Source organism: Leopardus geoffroyi, chromosome A3 (genome assembly GCF_018350155.1).
Source record: "Leopardus geoffroyi isolate Oge1 chromosome A3, O.geoffroyi_Oge1_pat1.0, whole genome shotgun sequence".
Classification (NCBI taxonomy): Eukaryota; Metazoa; Chordata; class Mammalia; order Carnivora; family Felidae; genus Leopardus; species Leopardus geoffroyi.
In genome coordinates, this window is record NC_059336.1 from 101,714,793 (window position 1) to 101,732,824 (window position 18,032).

General features: G+C 45.1%; 1 protein-coding gene and 1 long non-coding RNA gene across 4 annotated transcripts in view; one reads left to right on the forward strand and one right to left on the reverse strand.

Annotated features, from left to right (window-relative positions):
- The window catches only part of TEX37 (testis expressed 37), a 65,450-nt gene that overhangs the window by 36,342 nt on the left and 11,076 nt on the right, over window positions 1–18,032 (forward strand). The window lies entirely within an intron of this gene.
- On the reverse strand, window positions 15,258–16,701 carry LOC123581094. Its single transcript, XR_006703593.1, has 2 exons — window positions 16,501–16,701; window positions 15,258–16,093 (listed from the first exon to the last, which is right to left on the reverse strand). It is a non-coding gene; the product is annotated as an uncharacterized LOC123581094 (long non-coding RNA).

The window sequence follows — 18,032 nt, forward strand, 5'->3', positions numbered from 1 at the left end:
TTCCAAAGAAGACATGTAGATGGCCAGCAGACACATGAAAAAAGTGCTCAACGCCACTCATCATCAGGGAAACGCAGATTAAAACCACACTGAGATACCACCTCACACCTGTTAAAGTGGCTAAAATCAAAAACACGATAAGATAAGTAACAAGTGTTGGCCAGGATGTGGAGAAAAAGGAACCCTTGTGCACTGTTGGTGGAAACGCGAACGGGTGCAGCCACTGTGGAAAACGGTATGGAGGTCCCTGCAAAAATTAAAAAGAGAACTGCCATGTGACCCAGTCATTCCACTACTGAGTATTTACCCAAAGACAATGAAAACACTACTTCTGAAAGCTGTACGCACCCCTATGTTTATTGGAGCATTATTTAGATAGCCATGTAAGACCAAGTGTCCATCCACAGGTGAATGGATAAAAAAGACGTGGTACATATGTACGATGGAATCGTATGCGGTCATAAAAAGAATGACCTGTTGCCATTGGCAACAACATGGATGAATCTAAAGGGTATAATGCTAAGTGAAATACATCGGTCAGAGAAAGACAAGTACCATGATTTCACTCATATGTCGAATTTAAGAAACAAAACAAATGAACAAGCAAAGAAAAAAGAGAAGCAAAAAACCCGACTCTTAAATACAGAGAACAAACTAAGGGTTTCCAGAGGGGAGGTGGGTGGGGAATGGGTGAAATAAAGTGGTTGGAGAATACACTTACCTCGATGAGCACTGAGAAATGCATAGAATTGTTGAATCGTATTGTACATCTGAAACTAACATAATACTGTATGTTAATGATACTGGAATAAAAAATATTTACTGAGGTAAAAAAAAAAAAAGTAGAATTTGATGCTAACTGCATATTTAGGCTTAAAAAAAAAAAGCCTACAGTTAAATTGTCAAATTCCTGGGGCAGCTGAGCGGCTCAGTTGGTTAAGCATCTGACGCTTGGTTTCAGCTCAGGTCGTGGTCTTGCTGTTTCATGAGTTCGAGCCTCGAGTTGGGTGCAAAGCCTCCCTGGGATTCTCTCTCCCTCTCTCGCTGCCTCTCCCCTACTCGCTCTCTCTCTTTCTCTCTCTCTCTAAATAAATAAATAAACTTAAAAAAATTTCTTTAAATAAATAGTCAAATTCCTTACTTACTCTAACATCAAACTAAAATATTCTCTGCTAAGTTCTGCTTGAGTATCCCCTTCCCTTTGTCAGCTTCAAGTTTTAGGAGCATGAAGAGTTTCAGTGAAGGCATTTCTGCTCAAGGATACAGTGAACATTTCTTATTGCAAGAGGGGGGGATACTTTATAAGCATGAGTCCAAGTCCAAATGGAGGCCATAGCCAGAGAGGCAAAGCGGTAGCTGAGAAAGAGCAGACTTTTAAGCCAAACCATCATGGACTACTTTCTGGCTCTGTGATGTTGGGCTTCGGTGTCCTCCTCTGTAAAATTGACGTTCTGATATATTACGGGATCGTTGTGAGGATTAGTGATGATGTACATGGAGGAAGAAGCACACGGTCACTCTCTAAGTGATCCTGGGTAAAGATTATAATACCATCCTATTCTCAGAGCTGTATCATATTATACCGTATTATGGCTCACCAATTAGCTCATCGTACTTTTTCAAAAATTTTTTTTAAGTTTATTTATTTATTTTGAGAGAGTGAGCAGGAGACAGGCAGAGAGAGGGAGAGAGAGAATCCTAAGCAGGCTCTGCGCTATCAGCACAGAGCCTGATATGGGGCTGGAACTCATGAACCGTGAGATCATGACCTGAGCTGAAGTTGGAGACTTAATAGACTGAGCCACCCAGGTGCCCCATTACTTTTTTTTTTTTATATATATTTTTGAGAGAGAGAGAGGGAGGGAGGGGCAGGGGATCCAAAATGGGGCTCAAACTCACGAGCCGTGAGATCATGGCCTGAGCTGAAGTCGGACCCTTAATCTACTGAGCCACTCAGGTGCCTCTGTGGCTCCCCAGTTAGTACCCTAATTTTAAAATGCAGTCCAGTAAATTTGTGGATCATAAGAGTTGTGCTTTCACAACGCAGAGTACTAACCACTATACGATCACGGCTAGAGTTGTGCTTTTACATCCAATGTTGACCCATCAATTAGATATTATGCTGGAAGTGAAGTATGCATGAAGTACTTTTAAATCCAGAGTCCCCTGCAAATAGTAACCAGAAGAAATGACTGTGTTGTCAACTATTTGTATTTCTCTTAGAAGAACAGGTGAACTAGTTTTGTAGCAAGGGTGTAACCTATCCCAACAGCCCCCTCCAATGGATCTGGTTTTTATGGGGAAACCATAGCAATATTGAACATATACTTCAGGAAATCTACAAATCAGCTCAAAGGCAAGTCCAGATTGAAAATTAAAGGCCCGCACACTAGCTGCAGCATCATTTTAGCCAAATGATATAGCTAAAACTTAGTTTAATTTATGTTTTGTGAGATTGAAGGGTTTGTTACAGTAACTTTTGTTTGAAATGTAGAATATTAGAAAGGGAAAACTACTCTGATGGTAAAAAATGGTGATGGTAAAAAAAAAAAAAAAAATGGCGATGGTGCCAGTTCATGAAATAATATACTACGTTATGTGTGTGTATAGAGGGGGGAACGGAGAGAGAGTTATAAAATGCAAGTCGGAGGAAAAACATTTGCTTCACAAAGGATTCTCCATTTGTAAATTCAAAAAACAACAACTTCTCACTAGAGTCAATGGATGGGCCTCTGGGCTCTGGGAATTCCTTACAGGTGAATGTATGATTTTTTTTACATGTAAATATCCATGTTTCTGGAGAAAGTGTCCACAGCTTTCATCTGATTTAAAATAATAATAATAATAATAATAATAATAATAATAATAATAAAGAAATGTGGAGGGTAGGCAGTAACAGTTGCTTTAAATATTGAAAATTTTATTTATTTTTAAAAATTTTTAAGTAATCTCTATACCCAGCACGGGGCTCAAACTCACAACCCCGAGCTGGCTTTGGTGGCATAGCTGTGAGCATAGCTGCCTTCCAAACTCACCACCCCGAGGTCAAGGGTCACATGCTCCACCAACTGAAGCAGTCAGGTGCCTCTAAGTATTAAAATTTTAAAAACATTTCAAGTGAGTTTTGTTACCTATTTATGGGAAGTCTTAAAACTGACTATAAACAGCCCTTGTATTGTGGTTCATCAATGAACACCTTAATTTTAAATGCAAGTCAAGGGAATTTGGAGACCATAAGAGTTGTGATTTCATATCAAATCTGACTCACCCACTGGACATAATGCTGTCAGTAAAAATGAGAAAAATAAGAAAAATAAGGTAATAATGGTTTCTATTGCAGCTGGTGATCTGTAAGATGGCACATGTAGAACAAAGGGGGGCGCTTGGGTGGCTCAGTCAGTTGGGCGTCCAACTTCGGCTCAGGTCATGACCTCGCGGTTTGTGAGTTCGAGCCCCGCATCAGGGCCCCGTGCAGACAGCTCAGAACGTGGAGCCTGCTTCGGATTCTGTGTCTCCCTCTCTCTCTGCTCCTTCCCCGCGTGTGCTCTGTCTCTCTCTGTCTCTCAAAAATGAATAAACGTAAAAAAATAAAAATCAAAAAAAAAAGACACTTTTCTCAGTCAGTGAGTAGTACAGAACAGTGGTCGAGACCTAACCGGCTGAGGTTACATCCTGCCTCTGTTACCGTTGTGTGATCTTGGACAGTGACTTGACCTTGCGAGGATACTGGTTACTGGTTGTCCTGTGAGAGTACCGTGAGGATTAAATGGACAAGCAGGCAGATTCTTAGAACAGTTTCTGGCTCGGAATGAATGCTCACAGGTGTCTGCTGTGATCCTGTAAAGCATCAGGCAGGAAAAATGTCGCGCAGGCTATTTCCCAGAGAAGCAACAGGGCATTTTCCTATTGCTATCCCCTGTGAGCATCAGCGTCCCCTGGGCATTACCCATTGTTTTCGACTGGACACATAAAACTCACTAAGTGGTATGTCCCTACTGGAATGGGTACCACCATCGGCGGTGTTGCTGATGTGCCTCACCGCTGGGCTATGCTGGCTTCTGACCAACCAGCGGGGAGCGTTGCCCTGAACCAGCACAGAGCTGGTCATTGACACGGGCTAGCAGAACCCCCGTAACTGCATTCAATTCAATAGTGGTGTTGGAGGACGCGAAACGGAGTGAGGTCAACTGCGTTTGACACTGAGTGTGGCACTTCACTACCTTTGTGATTTAGGGCAAGCTCCTTAACTCTCTGAGCCTCAGTGTCTTCATCTGTAGGATGGGCTTGCTAACGGGAGCTCCCCCTTTAGTACTGTCATCAGTACCCACTGCACTCTCAGCCAGTTCTTTGAACATCGTTTTAAAAACGTTTATTTATTTTTGGGAGAGAGATCGAGCACAAGCGGAGGAAGGGCAGAGAGACAGGGAGACAGAGGATCTGAAGCCCAGAGCCCAATGTGGGGCTCGAACTCATGAACCAGAGATCATGAGCCCTGAGATCAACCCTGAGCCGAAGTCAGAGGCTACACTAACGGAGCCACCCAGGCGCCCCTTATCCACGTCTTTGTTAGATCAAGAGGCCTATGTGCCTGCCACTGGCCATGAGCCTCCAAGTTCCTCCGCACTCAAGGTGACAGGAAAGGAGGATGAGGAGCAAATCCCTTGGTCCAGAAAACTGTCCCTAAGTCGCTCAGATCCCACAAAATGTACCAAACGGACATCAAACAGTGATGTCTTAGGTCCGCCTGGCATCTTTGATACGCGGGCACGTAGAAATCTGTGCATGAGGTCTTTGTGTGTTAGAGGAACCTGCAGGAAAGTAAACAGCAGTGGTGGTGAGTGGGTCAGAGCACTGTGAGAAAAAGGATCACCAGCAGCATTTAGGGGAGGGCCTCACTTCGAGGTCGGGTTTGCCTAAGGCAGGGTTTGAAGGAAGTTTTAAAGGAGTTGCCTCCTAATTGCAAGATGACTCCCCACCCTGTTCTGCAGCCAGACAGGCTCTGCTCTGCCTTTTTGGCCCATCAGTGTCCTCTGAGTTAACAGTAGGGGGCCTGGCCTTTGTCACTCTTCCCAGCCCAACAATCCTATCTCTAAGGCTGTTAGTGGCAGTATCTGTGTAAATGCCCTCCCTAGATGGAGCCCTTCATTTGGCCACATGGGTGGGCCTTGTCATTTTAATAAGATCAAGGCCCTCGGAACTGGAGGTGGCTGTCCCAGGGCAGTCAGCGTAGAAACAGCATTCCATTTCAGCTGTTCACATCTCCTGGTCCTAAGAACTAGAAGGACATACACTTCTGCAGAAATAGATGTTCTGGGCACCCGCTGATGGATTGACTTATGTTCAAGTTACTTTTCCAGAAATATGGAGGGAAATAAACTTGATGTTTCAGACCTCACCAGTGGTCAGATGAAGCCAAGGACATCTTTGCAGCAAGAAGACGGCTAAAATATTTTTCAAATATTTATAATATTTGCACATAAGTGTACATAATGGTGTTACAGCTGTCTCTCCTTCCGGCCTCAAGGAGGGATTGGCTTTAAAGAATGTAAAGAACTGACTATATTCAAAAGCTGCGGAAGGTGTCGGAGGGAACTTAAGAAGTCTGAATTCGGACGTTCACTTGGATGTCTCACGCCATGTCAAACTGACCATGGCCGATGCGTACTTGGGGGATACAGTAGAAAGAAACTCAGGGAGGCAGTATGCTAAATCAGGTTATCAGTTACCTCTGTGGGGAGGGATATTTGTGATCAGGAAGAGCCTTGGAGGACTGGGTGATTCACCTGGTTCTATTTCTTGATCTGAGTAGATGTTCACATGCATCCAGTATGTTGGAATAATTCATTAAACTGTGTATGTATATCTTAAGCATTTTTCTTTTTTTTTTTTAATTTTTTTTTTCAACGTTTATTTATTTTTGGGACAGAGAGAGACAGAGCATGAACGGGGGAGGGGCAGAGAGAGAGGGAGACACAGAATCGGAAACAGGCTCCAGGCTCTGAGCCATCAGCCCAGAGCCTGACGCGGGGCTCGAACTCACGGACCGCGAGATCGTGACCTGGCTGAAGTCGGACGCTTAACCGACTGCGCCACCCAGGTGCCCCTTAAGCATTTTTCTTTAAATGACCTTTTTATAATGGCCAAAAAAGAAAGATTTCACCCACACAAGCCTTGGCCTCCTCCATTCTCTACCATTTTAGTAATTGGTCGCGCCACCATTGAGGTTCCAAGACCTGAGCATCATTCTTGACTCTCTTTGCTTGCTTTCGCCTCCACCCATCCCATTAGCAGCCCGGAAAGTTCTCTCCTCGCTCCAGGCCTCAGCACCTCCACTGCTCCCACACTGTCCAACCTCCGCCATATGGGTGGTGGATGTCTCCGCCACGGATAGCTGGGATCTTCTCGTCCACACGTCCTCCCCATACAAAGACAGTGAACCTATAAAAGAACCTTCCATTTGTAAAAATAGTAGAGAGAGGTCTCATGTGCCTCTGTTTGTCCCCAGTGTTAACATCTTCTGTGACTCCATTGCAACATCAATACCAGGAAGTTGATATGGATATAATCCACAGAGCTTATTTGGATTTCACTGGTTTTATTTGCACTTATCTGTGTGTGGAGTATGCACGTGTGGGTGGGTGGGTGTCAGTCTATGTAACTTTATCACGAGTTTAGACTCATGGAACCACACCACAATCAAGATACAGAACCGACCCGTCACCAAGGACATCTTCCCCATGATACCCCCTTCGGTCCCGCCCAGGCTTCTCCCCTTCACCTTGTCCCTAAACCGTGGCAACCACTAATCTCTTCTCCATCTCTAGAATTTTGTCATTTTGAGGATGTCATATAAATAGAACCATGCGGTATGTCACCTTTGAGATTGGCTTTTGTCACTCGGTATAATGCCCTTGAGATGCATTCGTGTTGCTCTGTGTATCAGTAGTTTGTTCCTTTTCACTGCTGAGTAGTATTCTATGACACAGATGTAGAGTGTTTTTGTTTTGAGAGAGTGAGAGCGAGAGAGAGAATCCCAAGCGGGCTTCATGCTCAGGGCAGAGCCCAACACGGGCCTTGACACCACTACCCTGGGAGCACGACCTGAGCCAAAATCAGGAGCCAGAGGCCCAACCGACTGAGCCACCCAGGAGCCCCTAAGGTAGAGTAATTTTCAAAAATAAAGCCTTCACTTCCTTGTTCATATGGGGCTTTCCCCTCGCACTGAGGCCAAACTATGCTCCCTGCCTGGCCTGCCTGCTGCCTTGTCTCTTGCTACCCTGCCCCTCCCCCTCACACACGCTGGCCTTCTGTCCCTCCTAAAACCCATCCAGCCTGTTTCTTTGTGCTCTTTCCCCGGGGTGACCTCCCCAACCTCCCTTGTCCTCCTGGTCCCTGCTAAGTGTCACCTTCTCACAGAGGCCATCCTGGCACTTACCCTATGTAAATGCTGCCACCCACCCATTTTCTTGCTTATTTCTCTTCCTCGGCACTAATTACAGCTGGCGACATTTTGTTTGTTTGTTTACTTGTTTAATATTTGTCACCCTCCCCCTACCAGAATGGCCAGCGTGTAAAAAATACCAGGGGGGGCGCCTGGGTGGCGCAGTCGGTTAGGCGTCCGACTTTAGCCAGGTCACGATCTCGCGGTCCGTGAGTTCGAGCCCCGCATCAGGCTCTGGGCTGATGGCTCAGAGCCTGGAGCCTGTTTCCGGTTCTGTGTCTCCCTCTCTCTCTGCCCCTCCCCCGTTCATGCTCTGTCTCTCTCTGTCCCAAAAATGAATAAACGTTGAAAAAAAAAAATTAAAAAAAAAAAAATACCAGGGAATGGATTGAATAAAGGAGGTAATTGGTCTCTGAAAGACAACGCTGATGATTAGTAATACACTTGGCCTGAATCCAATGAGAGTCCTCACAGAAGATACAACAGGGCACGCAGAGAAGACGGCCACGTGGACACTAGGTAGGCAGAGATGACAGTTATGCTGCCATCGGACAAGGAACACCAGGGAACACGAGAAGGTGGAGAGGAAAGGAAGGATTCTCCCCCAGCGCCCTCCAGACCACACTCCCTTTGGACTTCTGGCCTCTAGAACTGTGAGTGGACATGTCAGTCGTTTTAAGCCAACAAGTTCATGGCGTTTGTTCTGACGGCCTTAGGAAACTAATATGAGGGACCCACTGAAGGGAGTTTTAACTGCTCAGGCAGCCACCATTAGACACAGAAAGCTAGTTATGGCTGAAGAAATATACATTTGACAGAGAGCTCTGAGAGAGTGAGTGCCCGGCTTAGGGGAGGGACAGAGTGTGACAGTACACGTCATGCATTCACCCCGTTAACCAGCGAAGCAGGCAGCCTCATTCTACAAAGCTCATTAGAGGAAAGTAAAATTTGCTATGGAAATCAGGTGACTCATTACTGATAATGGACTCTGTTTGCAAGGCAGTAGCCTAAGGTGGTGGTGATCAGGGCTTGAAAGAAGCCAGGCACGGTTCAGCCCAAGGGAGGTGGAATGGGACACTCAGAAGAGGGATAGCAGGACAGAGACCAGGCAGAGGCGGACCCAGACCAGCTCCCGGACTGCTCCCTGGCCACCTGGTTAAGGTTATTGCCAGGTCTGCTGTGAGAAGAGAACGGATGTCTTTGTGTGGATCGACACATTACTTACTGAGCACCTACTTAGTGCCAGGCTCAGGCCCAGCATGGCATACTGGGGAGACCAATGCAGTTCTCACCAGCACAGGGCTGAAGGTTTCGGCTGCAAATAACAGAAAACTCAACATACGTTGACTTGAGCAACGAAAGAAACTTACTCATTCCAGGAACTAAAAAGTCCAGGGATCTGAGGCGTCCAGCCACCACTCAGCCAGGACTCTGCTTTATTTCTCCATGATTCTCCTGGGCCTTCTCTCTTCTGTGTATCACTTCCAGCCTCAGGTTGATTTCTCTTTCGTTCAGAAGAGCACAGTCTTGCACGATTGCAAGTTGGCTACCAGCACTATTCTGCAGCCACCTGCTTTACATTTAGGGAGAGAGAGTGCGGCTGTCCTGTAGACACTGGACCATCTTAAACCCGAGTGCCCATCCCTGACTCAGTTGTAAGGCAAAGGAAATAAGATACCCTAATTGGCTCAGACCAGTGCTTCTCAAAGTGTGGTCTCTGGGCCAACAGCATGAGAATCTGCCAAAAATGCAAATTCTTGGGATCAGAACCTGAATTAAGAACAGTGGGGGTGTGGTCCGGCAGTGTGCACTCAACAAGCCCTCTACGTTTTCCTGATGCGTGCTGAAGTTCAAGAACTATGCTTGGGAGTATCAGATCCCACCTGTGGAGCTGGTGCAGGGTGGGGGTGGGGGGTTATTCTACCCAAACTGCATAACTGTTATGCAATGCCAGAAGGATGGGATGGGTACTGGGGAGGCAACCATCATGGCCACTACCTTGAGTGGTTATGACGACTGTCATGGTAGCCAGCTTTTACTGAATTTTTATTATACACCAGGCCACTGTGCTGAACACGTGTGCACAATCTCATCGAACCTTCACCGCACCCTGTGAGGTAGGTACAGTTATTACCCGTGACAGTTGAGGAAACTGAGACCCAGTGTAGTGGACTAAAGTTATTTAGGGCTTCATAGCTAAGTATCAGGCTGGAGTTCGAAGCTCTGTGCTAATAAATAGCCAGCTGCCACGATGTGTGATAAACATCATGACAGAGGAAGTCCAGGTGTGTTAGGAGCACTGTGGAGGCACCTAATGTGCTCTAGTGGGAATCATGGAGGGCTTCCTGAAGGAAGTGACAAGCTGGGGAGGAGTTTGCTAGCTGGGTAAAGAGGAGGAGGAAGAGTGTGCGAAGCCTGGAACCCAGAGATGGCTTGTCCTGCCTGAGGGACTGGCTTCACAGTATGATGTTGGAGGTAGGAGGCAGGGAGGGGTGACAGAAAGTAGGGAGGAGGCTATACCCAGAAGGGCCTTGTGGACCAAGTTGAAGAGGTTCGGCCTTATCCTACAGGCAGTCCGGAACACAGGGAGGGATGAACGCTTCGGACTTGGCCTTTATAAAGATGCTCCTGTTTGCAGGGTAGAGAATTGAGTGAAGGCAGAAAGGCTAATTAGAAACCCGTTGCAGGCAGGGGTCCATCTCAATAAAAATGATGGTGGCTGGAAGAAGGGTACGGAACAAAAACAGATGCGTTTGAGGACTTGCGGCTGTTGATTTTCTGGCTTGGGCTGATGTGTGTCCTTCTTCACAAAGATGAGAGAGAAAGTTTTGGGGAGTGAAGCTCAGTTTTTGATCTGATAGATTTAACAAGAATTGCAATGAATCGTATATGTAGTTTTATTATTATTATTATTATTATTACTATTCAGTATAATTAACATGCATTGCTATATTAGTTTCAGGTGCACAATAATAATAATTCAACAATTTTATACATTTCTCAGTGCTCATCGAAGTAGGTATACACTTCATCCCCTTTATCTATTTCACCCATCTCCCCACCCACCTCCCCTCTGTTCTCCGTATTTAAGAGTCTGATTTTGTTGTGTCTTTTTCCTTTCTTCATTTGTTTTCTTTCTTAAACTCCACATATGAGTGAAATCATGTGGTATTTGTCTTTCTCTGACTGACTTGCTTCCCTTAGCGTTATACCCTCTAGATCCATCCATGATGGCAAGATTTCCTTCTTTTTATGACTGCATACTATTCCATTGCACATATGTACCACGTCTTCTTTATCCATTCATCTATGGAAGGACACTTGGTCTTACCCTGGCTGCCCCTGCCATCGTACATCATGCTGCAGTAAACATAGGGGTGCATATAGCTTTTAGAATTAGTGTTTTCATTTCCTTTGGGTTAATACCCGGTGGTGGAATTACATGGCAGTTCTCTTTTTGATTTTTGGAGGGACCTCCACACTCTTTTCCACACTGGCTGCACCAGTTTGCATTTCCACCAACAGAGCACCAGGGTTCCTTTTTCCCCACATCCTCGCCAGCATTTGTTTTTCACTGTGTTTTTGATTTTAGCCATTCTGACAGGTGCAAAGTAGTATCTCATTGTGGTTTTAGTCTGCAGTCCCCTGATGGTTAGTGATGGGGAGCCTTTTTTCCTGTGTCTGTTGGCCATCTGCATGTCTTCTTTGGAAAAATGTCTCTTCAGGTCCTTGCCCATTTTTAATCAGATAATTTATCTTTATATATTTGGATATTCATCCTTGATCGTATATATCATATCATCCTTGTTGAAAGAAATTGGAAATGACACAAATGGAAAGATATTCTATGCTATGGATTGGAAAAACCAATAGTGTTAAAATGGGACAAAGTAAGCTACAGATTTACTGAAATCTCTACCAAAATATCAAGGGCATTTTTCACAGAACTAGAGGAAATAATCTTAACATTTGTGTGGACCCATGGAAGGCCCCGAATAGCCAAAGCAATCTGGAAAAAGAACAAAGCTGGAAGTATCACAATCCCAGATTTCAAGATAAACTACAAAGCTGTAGGAATCAAAACGGAATGGTACAGGCACAAAAATAAACACATAGATCAATGGAATAGAATGAATAACCCAGAAATAAACACAGATCCTATGGTCCATTAATCCATGACAAAGGAGGCAAGAATATACAATGGGGAAAAAGCCTCTTCAACAAATGATGTTGGGAAAAGTGGGCAGCTACACGCAAAAAATGAAACCGGGCCACTTTCTTACACCACACACGAAAATAAACTCAAAATGGATTAAAGACCTAGATGTGAGGCACGAAAGTATAAAATTCCTAGAAGAAAACAGGCAGGAATTTCTTTGACATCGGCCATAGAAACATTTTTCTACTTATGTCTCCTCTGGTAAGGGAAATGAGAGCAAAATATATAGTTCTTTAAAAAATGTAGAGCTGGGAGTTTGGGGGTCGGGGAGGGTGGCTATCATTTGTTGAGCTTTTACTGGGCGCCAGGTACTTTATATACTTACTATTTCTAACCCAGTCAACGAATCCACTAGACAGGCATTCTTCTCTGCATTTTCTGTAAGAGGATGCAGAACTAAATAGCCTTCCCCAGGAATCACACTCACAAATAGTAGGGCAGCTGGGTTGAACCTAAATCAGTGTTCCCTGTAGGGAGTCCTGCTGCTTCCCCAACCGCAACCGTCACTAGGGCCTGCTATGGATCAAGTGTGTCCGTGAATTACTTCTAATCATTTCTATGGTTATGCTTCCGTGATTAGTTATGACTACAAAACCCATCCCAGCAAGTGGAAAAGGTAGGGCGTGCCCTTCGTTCACTAATCCATTCCCAAATGCCAGGCATATATCAGGTGCCCAACAAATATTTGTAGAAAGGAAAGAGTGAAGGCAGGGAGGGAGAGAGGAAGGGAGGACATGGGGGAGGCTCCAGGCATTGTTACATTTAGGTGGTTAATTGCTTTTGTTCAAGGTTTTGGTAGAAAAAGCAGGGAAAAACAAAATTCTGTGTATACCACATGTTACAGATGAATACGAATAGAACATCTCTGAGAATTGAAGACAGGTTCTTTTTTTTCACCAAATTTTAACACTTTTTTTTTTTTTTTTGACAAATTCTCGTATATGGCTGTGAGCTGTTTAACGTTTGCTGATTAAGTGAATCAGTAAATGGCATGTGTCTACGCGATCTTCCTTGAAGTCTTATTTCATGTCCTAATGTGGTTATTCTTGGTGTTATGTCCGGTATTGCTGGGATATAACAGAGGAGCCACTTAAATCAGGTTTCATTTATTTTTCATAATTTGCTACACCAGGTAATGGGGTCGTGGTCACTTGATTGCTTGCAAAAATTCTTCACGTAAAGGTATAATCAGTCATAATGGGATTCCCAAAATACTTGCTTATGGGCAAAATATTGCCAAGGTCCCCAAACTTCAGGGCACAAAAGAATTCCCTGACAACAAGTTTACCAGGCTGATCCCCGGCCTGACCCCAGGCCCCCATCAAATTCTGATCTGGGAGGGAGGTAGTGAGGTCTTAAGACGGTGTTCTCAGCAATCACTTCGGGAGGTCCGAGGACCACACTTTAAGATCCACCAACTTATCTAGAAAGTGTTTGTGACCAAAAAAGTCTTTCCCAACCTCCCACTGCCAGATTGCGTTATATGAGGTGTGAAGGGGCTGACCTCAAACTGACTGACCAATCTGTCAGCGCGACTCCTAGGAGAGATGCTCCTCTCCGCACTTCATTCCAATGTGATGGCATGAAGGGAGATCCCCTCACAGATTACGCTGCCAGTGCCAGGTCAGGCCGGGAGGGACAGGGGTGTGACTTACTGGTCACCTTGCCCTTTCAACATCTAAATGGCCCGACCCACCACTGACCCCAGACTCGAGGCCCAAAAGGCATGTGAAAGAACTTAGGAAAGTTGACAAAGGTCCACGGAGAAAAAATAAGCACTTCTAATATGTTGCTGTAACTTCTAGGCAGAGCAAGATCTGTAAGGGACAGTATTCTTCTTCTAAGTCCTTTGGGTGTAGAATCTTCGCCATTACCAACTTCATCTTCATGATCATCGTCCTCGACGATCACAATAGTCAATAGTTACTGAGCCCCCATAGAACGCGTCTTAAATTTATTATGGGCCAGAGACCCTGGAGGTTATAAATGTCCATTCCATTCCCAGGCCTCTGGGCAAAAGAATTTTATTCAGCCATCTCTGAGGGTCACAAATCATTCTTCAGTATCTTCACGGAAATGGTTTCTCCTTCTCATGAACATGGACATCCTTCCATATCAGTTCATCTGAAGATCTATCTTATTTTCTTTAAAGGCATACAAGCATCTCATAGTGCGGATGGACCCATGTTTATTTAATCACCTCCTGCTGATACAGATTTAGCTTGTTACAGGTATTTGTTATTTTAAGCAATGCCATAATGAACGTGTCCTGCCTATCTCTGCACACGTGAGTGATCGCTGATGTAAGAGGCAACATCTAGAAGTGTAGTTGCCAAAAAGGTCAGAAGGTACAGCCATTTACATTTTTGGTAGGCACCTCCAACTGCCTTCAAAAAAATTATGACAGCTTATACTCCTAACAATAGTGTATGAGGAAGTACCTGTTTTCCTCACACCAGGACTGGAAATTATATTTAAGACTTTTTTTGATGTTCTGATAAACGGAAAATTGCATATGTTTGTTTGCGTTCCTTTTAATTTGTAATGATGTGTTTATTGGTCATTTGTGGGTTTTTAAAATGTCTATTTTGAGAGAGAGAGAGAGAGCAAGCAGAGGAGAGGCAGAGACAGAGGGAGAGAGACAATTCCAAGTAGGCTCAGAGCCCGACATGGGGTTTGATCCCATAAACCATGAGATCATGACCTGAGTCAAAATCAAGAGTCAAATGCTCAACCAACTGAGCACCCAGATACCCCAGTCATTTGTGTATTTTAATTCTGAGACATGCCTAATCTTTTACTAAACATGTGAAAAAATTTTAAATTATTAAACAGGTTACTTTTTTGATATGTCATTTTAAAAATAGTAAGCTTCATTGATTGAGAAAATTTATGCTATGAGGACACTCACTGAGCATCTCATTCCTCACCTATATCACATATTTTGAGATTTATAGTAATAGAATAGAGAGAGAAGCTAATCATATGAATTTCTTAAAAATGTTTTTAAGCATTACTAAAATAACAATAAAATAAAACAAATTAAGAATTGTAGTTTGAGATCTCTCTGCCAGTCACCATACTAGAAGTGGCCTCATGTTCAATCTTCTTAGCAGTTCTTTGGCATCGATAAGATCCTCCTCCTCACTTCAATAGAGAACTCTCCCCCTTTCTATGGGAGAGATGAGAGAAACACAAAAATAGCCAAAGCATAACACAAAATAACACAAAAGCAGCCAAAGATAAGGGCAGTGGCCCTTTCCAAGGCCCCAGCCATGGCGTGGCCTGACAAAGATTCGGCTTCTGATTGGAAGAGGCAGCCTGGGAAACAGCTTTGATGCCGAAACGTTGGGATTTCCAGAGAGGTGTCAATGACTTCCATCCAAAGACCATCAGGAATCTGCCCGGACTTGAGCAAGTTGGGTTTATGTCCAGTTGCAAAGAGGGAGAAGACATGCAATGAGAAGCGTTTAGAAGAATGGGAAATCAAAAAGTATTTATTTCTGAAGTATTTAGAATGATTTGATCGTTATATAGTTGCGTCTGAGGGATGGGACGAGCCTGGGGTCCTCCTCCTACAGTGCCATCTTTCCCATATGCTTTCAAAAATTATTTATTATAGGTTTTGGGTTTGTATTAGGTGATTTGAGGGTGGGTTCAAGGAAGCGAGGCTTCGCTCTGGATTGGACACTTTCAGGAAACAGAGGACTCGGTAAAGGGGCTCGAGAATTCTTGTCAATCAGGCAGGAGGAATCATACGTTTAGGGCCGTGTTTGGTCATTCCTGTGTTTTGGACGATGTTCGTGGTTTGTGTGTCTTCAGACATAAATAGCTGCTTGCCTTACTTTTGTCGCGATCCATCGTGATCACAGCAGTCTTGTCCGACGTGAGTATTCTCTGAAATTGTTGATGTTCAGCTGGAGAACGCCACGTCCTCAGGGCGGGTACCAGCCTCCAGATCAGGGGCCCCGTTTCACGTTCCTCAAGGAATTCAAGACATTGTTTGAAATAGAGACTACCCCCCAAATTCTGGTATATAACTTGCCTCTTTAGAACCCCATCCCATTTCTCTCCAGGTGTGCAGAGGCCATAGGGCTCAGGGATTGAAAACATGAACTCTGGCCACAGGAAGCTGGGGCCGCAATCCTGTCTCTGTCACTTAATAGCTGTGTGAGACCCTAAGCACGTCACTTGTCCCTTCTGTGCCTCATTTTCCTCATTTACAAAATGGGGAGAGTAAGGATTCATACTGAAGGATTGGGGTGAAGCAGTCGGGACATAACCCAGCAGTTGTGCTCTGTTGTTACCATTGTCACCAAATGTCCAGTCAATTCTCAAGTGCCTGGCTGCTTGTAGGTGCCTCCAGCTGCTGTCATTTCTCTTGTGTCCTCCTCTTCCCTGTCTGTGCTGCACACTTCTCCCACACTGGTCTTCTTTAAAAAAAAAAAAAAAAAATTTTTAATGTTTATTTATTTTTGGGAGAGAGAGAGAGAGAGACAGAGCATGAGTGGGGGAGGGGCAGAGGGAGAGGGAGACACAGAATCCGAAGCCGGCTCCGGGCTCTGAGCTGTCAGCACAGAGCCCAACGTGGGGCTCGAACTCACTAACTGTGAGATCGTGACCTGAGCCAAAGTTGGATACTTAACTGACGGAGCCACCCAGACGCCCCACAAGATGGTCTTTAAGAAGTCCCTTTCATCATGCTCTGTTGAGGGACATGCTCCGCCCTCATTCTTGTTTAGTGAGCACATGCGACGGGCCAGGCATTGGGCTGAGCTGGGAATTTACAGCATTTTAGTCCATTCTCCTGCAGGGTAGGTATTTTGAATCCCCATTTTACCACTTGAGAAGGATACCGAGAAGATAGTATAAGGAACTTCTCCGAGGGCACGTGGTTTTTAAGTGGCAGAGCTGGGTTCAAATGCAAAATCTTCTGACTCTCAAAAAGAACACTATTGCAGGGTCTAGCACTTGTAAGTCTAGTCCGGCAGGCTCGGGAGAGGCAAAGGGCAGTTCAGATCTTTTGGGGAAGCAAAAAAAAAGGGCGCACCTAAATAAAGACGTGGAAATAGCATCAGTTATGTGACAAATACCTGCTGGAGTGTTATAAATGCTCAGAGAGAGGGGTGTGGGTGAGCGTGAGCGGGCAGGAAGCGGTTGCTACCAGAGGTCAAAGGTTACCTGAACCTTCAGAGATGGGCCAGATTTGGACAAAACGAGGCTCTTCATTTAAGACTTGATTTCACCGCACCTCTTCTGCCATTTGTGTAGTCGCCTGTCAATACCGGATGGCCCTCCCTTCTGCACCCCTTACCTGTGCTTGCTCACCCTCCCTTTGGGCCCTTCCCCCTCCTCCCTCTCACCAGTTTGTAAAATTCAGATGGCAGAAACCTTGTGCTTGCCATCTCCTATTATCTCCATGACAATGCCCCCTTCCTCCTTCTCCCCCCCCCTGCCCCACCCCCACCCCGGGGACTGGACACGCACAGCATCTGACCCAGTGTCTTGCTCACCCAAGGCAGCCAGCAGCTGCTTTTGAACAAATGAAGCAGCAGACTCCAAGTTCTTATACCAGTTTAACAATTTCACCGGCATTTTTGGTATCGATTCACATGAACTGTGAATCGCATCTGCCATCCTGCACGCACCCCAGGCTGGGCCCTGACTGGCTCTCTGCACTTGTACAAGTCTCTGAAAGACCCTGGTCCTGGCCTCCCGCCTCTAGAAAAAGCTAAGGGTGGGGCGCCTGGCTGACTCAATCAGTTAATCTCACAGTTCGCGGGTTCGAGCCCCGCCTCGGGCTCTGTGCTCATAGCCCAGAGCCTGGAGCCTGCTTCAGATTCTGTGTCTCCCTCTCTCTCTGCCCCTCCCTGACTTGTTCTCTCTCTCTCTCTCTCTCTCTCTCTCAAAAATAAATAAAACATCAAAAAAAAAAAAAAAATAAAGCCATAAAGCTAGGAGTGGCCTGGCCATAGTCTCCTTGTAGTTAAGTATAAGAACCATAAGAATCTCTGGGGCACCTGGGTGGCTCAGTCAGCTGGGCGTCCTACTCTTGGTTTTGGCTCAGGTCATGATCTCACGTTTTGTGAGCTCAAACCCTGCATCGTGCAGTGTGGAAACTGCCCGGGATTCTCTTCCTCTCTCTGTCTCTCTGTCCTTCCCATGCATGCTATCTCTCTCTCAAAATGAATAAATAAAGTTAGAAAATATTAAAAAGAATCATAAGACTCTCGTGAGGCTTGTTAAAAGGTAGATTCTGGGCGTGGCTCCTACTCCCAAAGATTCCGACACGGAAGGTGGCAGCAAAAATCTAGGTGTTAACATATATCCAGGACTCTGAAGCAGCCGGTCACTGGGCTGCCCTTGGAGAAA